Genomic DNA, 7,523 nt, shown 5'->3' on the forward strand with positions numbered 1-7,523 from the left:
TACAACCCAGAGGAGTTCTCTGGCACACCTCTTAGCACTCCCGTGCCCCAAAGTAAAGGTTAATGGAAAATTACAGCAACCAAACAAGGCAGAATAAAGGAGGACTCAGGCCTTTCAGAAATTAAGGTTTTGGCCACACTACCCAGGTAAAGAACCCCAACCACCCGCAATTCGAACTGACAATGGAAATATGGAATAACTCGCGGAAGAAGGAAGCTGTGGATATCTACGATGGCCTTGTGACCAATTACGGAATCAAGAACCACAATAGCTTTGCATGTTGTCTCCTTGTTTGTTTATGCATGTGTTTCTCTGAATATACTAAGCATTTTCTTCTAGTTACTCCTCTTCCCGTTTTTATTTTATATAAAAGTTGTTGGAGATTAATCTTTGGGTCACAGACCATTCCATGGAAACCATCACCAAATTTCAGCAGCAATTAATATAGCCATTGATTGATCAGTGATTATTAGGACTATACATCTTCCCACTGCGGGAAAAGGTGAGAATTTCTTCACTTCCAGGAAGGAAGTCAGATGGACTTAGAGCAGTTTGTTGTAGCACCAGTGTTCAAATGTGTGTAGAATCATGTGGAAGCTGAGTAGCCACAGGGGTGCACAGTGCAGTTATGAACTTATTGCCTCTGACCTTGAAATTCACCCTTCAAGGACCTGCTCTGCAATCATAGACTGAATTCTTTAAGTCCCATAATGGATTTATTCTTTACAGTGATCACATTGTTATGGTTTGTCATCAGAGATCTCTGGAAAGACACTGCAGGAGACAGAGTGAAGGCCACTCAGCAACCTTACAGCCCCAGCCCACGTCTGGTGGCCCCTGACTGTGCCCTACCCCTTCCCTGACACAGACACCATGCAATCCAGGCCTCATGCTCACAGCACACATTGAATTTATAACAACAATGTCTATGTACCTGTGCCTGCCCACTAGCTTCATCTTACCTGAACTCTGGAGCATTTTTCCTGCTTGCCCCACAACTTCAGTAAGCAACCCAGCAAATTTCTCTGCCATGCAGCAGGCTGCAAGTACACATTCTCCAATGTGGTCTGAAGTCCATCTTTGAAAGAAGAGCCCCCCTTCCAAGGGTGTCCTTCCTTGGATACTCCCCCTTAGCCTTAGGGAATTCTTCAGAGCTCTCTTTTCAACTTTACTAAAATTATTTGTTATAGTAAATAATTTTAAATTCAACTTCCCCTGTTTAAATTACTATGTGGTTTGTCTCCTGATAGCACCCATTCTGATACAGGTTCCTCCTTCACAGTGCTACAATGAGGAATGAATGGTATAATTTATATATAGCAAAAGGCTCACGCACATTACTTAGAAAGTACTTGAAATTCCTATCTGGAACTAGAAAACCTATTTTTTTTATGTTGCAGGGTATCCAGTGAGTTGGAGCTTGTCTTGGTTTTTATTGTTGTTGTTTTTGGTTTTGTTTCTATTTTTTTCTGTAAGAGAAGCTATTAAACCATGGACTTGAAGGATGATGGGGTTTGAAGTGAGTAATTTGCCTAAGTAGCCCAGGGCCTTCTGGGAGGGAACAAACAAGCAGATCAATGTCTGTTCTCTGCAGTTCAAAGCTCTTAAAACACATCAGAAAGGTCCAGGTCAATCTGACTGAGGCTCATGGATAGGAAAGATAATTAGTCCTCTGAAATGAGACCTTCACTGAGGGTGTCAACCTAAATCACAAAGACAGAGGCTCTTTAAAGAGCCTCTCTACAAGAAAAAGATATTTGGTGATATTTATTCGGGGAGGAGGGCATTGCAATGGGAATACGCATGCCATAGTAAACTATGTTCATCTTTATGGAAGTAAAGGAAGACAAAGGTTTTTAAAGGAAAAATGAGAAGAATTACATAATTGTTTTGAAATAATTATTTGTAGCTGCAAAGATCAATAACAAGGATGATGCCAGTCCAAGATTGCTGGGCAGATGTCCTCACAAAATTTTTGTGTAAGGCTGCAATGGCCTTTGTGCGAGGCTGTGATTTTTGCAGTCTTTTATGATAATTTTGTCAGCTTATCTGATATACAAGTATGAGAACTCTCCCTTCTTGGCCTTCCCTGGCTCTGTCAGGGTTGTTTTTTGTTTGTTTGTTTTGTTTTTTGTTTTAGCACTAGTGACTCCATTTTGATTCTGATAATTTTCATAGAGGAAGGAGGAGGGAACACAGGCCTTGCCTACTAAGGAGAGTCAAGTGGCTAAAAATACTGAGAATAGTGAGTATGTCAGAAAGGGGCTGGAAAGTAATACTCAGTCCCATTGTGGGTAAACTTGTGTGTTCTGACAGGTGTTATTAGGTGGGACTGAAAGGCTGTTGCATTGGGATCCCACTTGCATAAAGGGGGAGCAGCCTCAGTGCTGAGAGCAGTACTGAAGGCAGGGATAGCTCTGCCCTGAAGAACCCCTTGGCCCAGGCAGAGTTTGGAACTAGAGGGAGTGACAGGGACACTGACGGGAGGCTACAGTCATGGGTGAGTCCCCAAGGACAGAGACAAAGCCCTGGACTGTTCAGGATTCACCTGCTTTCAACTTCAGGATCAGAATCAATGACCATGTTGACTTCTTAAAAAATAGCTAACTTCTAGCTGTGACCCTTTCACAGATGACAAAATGGAATCCCAGAACGAAAACTCAACAGACCAAGGTCACTCAGCAAGTCAGCCATAGCCAGGGGCTCAAATTCCTCCCTTAAACTCTCATGCAGGCCAGGCTGGGAGAAGGACATGTTTAGAGACCACTGGGAACAAGGTGGTACACTGTGCGGTGTCTGCAACTCAGACACACACACAGCAAATTTTAACCGAGGGAAAGAGCTAGAGAGGCAGAGATACAGAAAACATGAAAAAGAAGGTTATGAAATGTAAACAGATTTGTAAAGGAGGAGGACAAAGCCCACAATTCCCATTTCACAGATGGAGAAAACAGAATCAGTTGCCTAAGTAGTGAGAGTGATGAGATATCTTAACATTATTAATGATATGTCTTCAGCTTTAAAAACTGTGCAGTTACAGAACTAAGGGTATAAAGCAATGAAAATGCTTCAAATAATTGATCCTGTCACATAGGCCCATAGGCTGAAAAAAAAGAGAGAAAGACAAACCATGGGAAGCACATACCTAGCCATCCAACAACCTGGCAGCCCAGGGCACTAAGGCTCTGAAAAGATGCCACCTACTATGTTCATTAGCTCACACATTGGTCTGTTCTTGATGAGATGAAAGAATTCATCACCAGCAGATCTCTATACAACTATATAAAATGTTAAAGGAAACCCTTCAGGAAGAAAGAAAATAATATCAAAGAGAAATCTGGGTCTATATCAAGCACTGAAGCACATCAGAAATGCCAGATATGTAGATAAGTATAGAAACCATTTTTCTAATTTTTCAAAATAACCTTAAAAGATAATCAAATGCATACATATGTTCACTGCAACATTATTCGCAATAGCAAAGATAATGGAATCAACCTAAATGCCCATCAAGGATAGATTGCATAAATAACATGTGATACATATAGACCATGGAATACTATGCAGCCGTAAAAAGAAATGAGATCATGTCCTTTGCAGGGACATGGATGGAGCTTGAAGCCATTATCTTCAACAAATTAATGCAGTAACAGAAAACCAAACATTGCATGTTCTCACTTATGAGTGGGAACTAAACAATGAGATCACATGGACACAGAGAGGGAAACAACACACACTGGGACCTGTCAAGGGGTGGTGTGAGGGGAGAGAGAGCATTAGGAAAAATAGCTAATGCATGTTGTGCTTAATACATAGGTGATGGGTTGCTAGGTACAGCAAACTGCCATAGCACACATTTACCTATGTAACAAACCTGCACTTCCTGCACATGTACCCTGGAACTTAAAATTTAAATTTAAAAAAAGAAAATAAAATGTTTAAAGAAAAAAATAATAACAATATATTTTGAGATTCATGACGTGTAACAAAAGTAACAAAAAGCGTAGGAGAAGGAAAATGGAAGTATGCTGCTTCAAGTTTCCTTCACAATATGAGAGGTGATACAATATTACCTGTAAGTAGGTAAGTTAAAGCAACAACCTTTAAAAGATACAATTTATAAACCAAAAATGAGATAAAATGGAATCATTAAAAATATCCAGTAAATTGAAATGAAGGCAGAGGAAACAAGGAACAAAGAACAGATAAGACAAATAGAAAGCAAATAGTCAGATAGTCTTTTTAAGCCCAACTGTATCTGTCCCATTAAATGTAGATGGTCTAAATAGCCCCAGTTAAAAGGCAGAGATTGTCAGGGTCAATTTTAAAAAGCAAGAATCAACTGTATGCTGTCGTATTCTCCTCTATATCTCCAGGGCTTGCACATTACCTGGAATATGGTAGACACAGATAAATGTTTGTAGAATGAATAAAATAATAAATGAATTATTTAATAACTAATGTGATTAAATAATTATTAAAAGTAATATTGTTGGTAATATTTAATAATGTTATTAAATATTATCAATAGTAAATGAATTGTTTAATAATTAATATCATTAACTAATTATTAATAATTTTTAATAGTACTTGGCATTATTAAATAATCCATTTATTATTTTATTTATTCTATAAATTAATGAATTATTAAATTCATTGATAAATATATAATTCTTTTATTATTAAATGAATTCATTATTGGCAAATTATTTGCAATTCATTTATGATTAAATGAATACATTATTGGTGAAATTAGTCTTTAGCTTTCTTTGGAAGGGCAACTGCTTGTCATATGCTATGCTTTTAGGGATAGTAGGGAGATGTCCTTGCCCCCAAAACATACCCCTAATAGGATTCCTAGAGAAGCCCCTTCTACTCTCTGGGTTCACTTTCCTCATTACAAAAAGGAGGTGTTGGACTGCTCGATTTTTAACATTGGGTCTCTTACTTGAGTGACAAGAAAGGTCAACCTGGGGAACCCTGGGTAAACAGGAGAGCTCTGGAAACTTTGTTTGCCGGGGCTCTTAAGATAGACTCATGTAAAGATTCTGGATGCATAGAGCAGGAAGTTTGTCACAATTTCCCCTTATATTATACTATGGTACAATCCTTCTAAAACTCAAATAGACTTTCTAAATATTGAAATTATTTTTTATATTTTCATGGGGAATATTGAGAGATTTGTCTTTAAAAGTATAATAAAATCTTATTCAAATTAGAACTAATTCTGGACACATTTGCATTATCTAGAAAAATTATTCTGCTGTCTCTTAATGTAAACAAGATAGAAAGTGAGCTCCTACTTGAAAGTGAGCAACTTGTTTTCAAAGCTTTATTCAGAAATTTAATAGTTTGGAAGGGACCTCAGTGACCATCTAATTGGTCTCCACCCTCTGGTCTTGCCCCATATTATGTGTACCCAAGTGAGCTCTCAGAAACATAAAAATAGCTAACATTTATGCAGCAACTTATGTATGCTAGAAATTGGACTAGGCACTGTACATAGATTATATCTTTAACCCTCATCACAAGACTATGTTTCTGTTATCAGTCTAATTGTACAGATTAGGAAACTGAGGCACAGAGAGGTTAGATTCCCAAGGTCACACAATTAGCAGCTGAACCAGGACTGAATCCCAGAAAGTTGTGCTCCATAGTGCATGCTTTTAATTACTCCCCTATGCAACCTCCCATTACAGAGCTAACCAATTGATTCTCCTGCATTAAATTATCTTTTAAGATGTTCTTTTAAATCCTACCTCCAGGACTGTGTCTTCATTTTTTTTTAACTTTTATTTTAGGTTCAGGGGTACATGTGTGTAATAATACCTTACATTGTTACATAGGTAAACTCGTGTTATGGGTTTTGCTGTACAGATTAGTTCATCATCCAGGTATTAAGCCCGTACCCAATAGTTATCTTTTCTGCTCCTCCCACTCCTCCCACCTTCCTCCCTCAGGTAGACCACAGTGTCTGTTGTTTCCTTCTTTGTGTTCATAAGTTCTTATGATTAAGCTCCCACTTACAAGTGAAAACATGCAGTATTTGGTTTTCTATTCCTGCATTAGTTTGCTAAGGATAACAGTCTCCAGCTCCAACCATGATCCTGCAAAAGATGTGATCTCATTCTTTTTTATGGCTGCATAGTATTCCACATTGTCTATGTACCATGTTTTCTTTATCCAGTCTGTCACTGATGGGCATTTAGGTTGATTCCATGTCTTTAATATTGTGAATAGTATTGCAATGAATATTCACGTACATGAGTCTTTATGATAGAATGATTTATATCCCTATGGATATATACCCACTGATGGCAGCTGCTGACCATCCAGAGCAGCTGCTGCCGTCACACCAGCTGCAGTAGAGAGGAATGAGTGGTAATGGCAGGAGCAGCTGTGGGAGCTGCAGTGGCAGTCCCCAAGGCTGCCAACTGCACCATCTCCACCCTTGCATGGCCAGGCAAGATCCATTCCCAGGCCTGGAGCCTCTGCTGCAGCCTCAACCTTGCTCCCTGCACCATCCTGTGGGCTGACAAGCATTGGGTTTGCTTGTGACACCATCTGTACCTCACCTGCTGCCCTTGGAGCCCACTGCGATGCAGCCAGGCTGAGTCACCCACCAGTAGGGGAACAGCATGACCGGGCACAGAGGGGTGGGCAGAGAGGGGCCCTAAGACAGAGCTGGGCCTGGGATGGTGCCATGCTCCACAGAGCCAGCAGGAGCTGGGAGCAGACAGGACCCCTGCTTTCCTGGGCATAGCTGCAGCCGTCCATGTTGCAGCTGTAGACCCAGGTATCTGGATTCTTGGGGGCCCAGGAAGGCCCCACATTACCCCTTCAGGGTTAGAGGTATCTGCTCCCACTAACTGACCTTTCCCCACTGTCAGCACCCACTCCAATCACAGAGCAAAGTTGAGGCTGAGCCCTGGTACTGTTGCAACCCTCCTGGGTGTGCACATGCTTGGGGCAGCACTGAAATGCCAGCCCCCTCTGGACTTTGAGCATCCACAAGCATGGGAGGGAGGCTGAGGGGGTGCTGAAGGCAGCTCAGCACTGGCCTGTAGGTGCCCCTTGGCACAAACAGCCTGGGCACCATGGACAGTGGCAGGAGGCAGACAGGCTCCTGGGCAGAAGGGGGTGGTTCCCTGGGGAAGCCCCACCTTCAAGCCAGGAAGGGCCTGAAGCCTGGGGGCCAGGCTGCCAGTCCTGCCGACCAGAGTGCAACTTATTGTGCCTTTTCTGGGCCTGCTCATGGCTGACCATGGACCAGTTAATGTGCACTTTCTCCCCTCTGAGGTCCGTAAAAGCCCCCGACTCAGCCAGACTCAAGAAGACGGCAGGACAACCAGCTGCAGAGAGAAATTACCCTCTGGGGTAATTTGCTGGACACTGCTTGGGATGACCTGCCTAGCAAAAAGGAGCTACCCTCTCTGCTGAGAGCTGAACACTTGTCAGGACACCCTGGCTATGGAGAGGAGCTGCCCACTGCAGGTCTCCTCTGAGCTGTCCCATTGCTCAAT

The sequence above is a fragment of the Theropithecus gelada genome, chromosome 1, assembly GCF_003255815.1.
Source record: "Theropithecus gelada isolate Dixy chromosome 1, Tgel_1.0, whole genome shotgun sequence".
Taxonomy (NCBI): domain Eukaryota; kingdom Metazoa; phylum Chordata; class Mammalia; order Primates; family Cercopithecidae; genus Theropithecus; species Theropithecus gelada.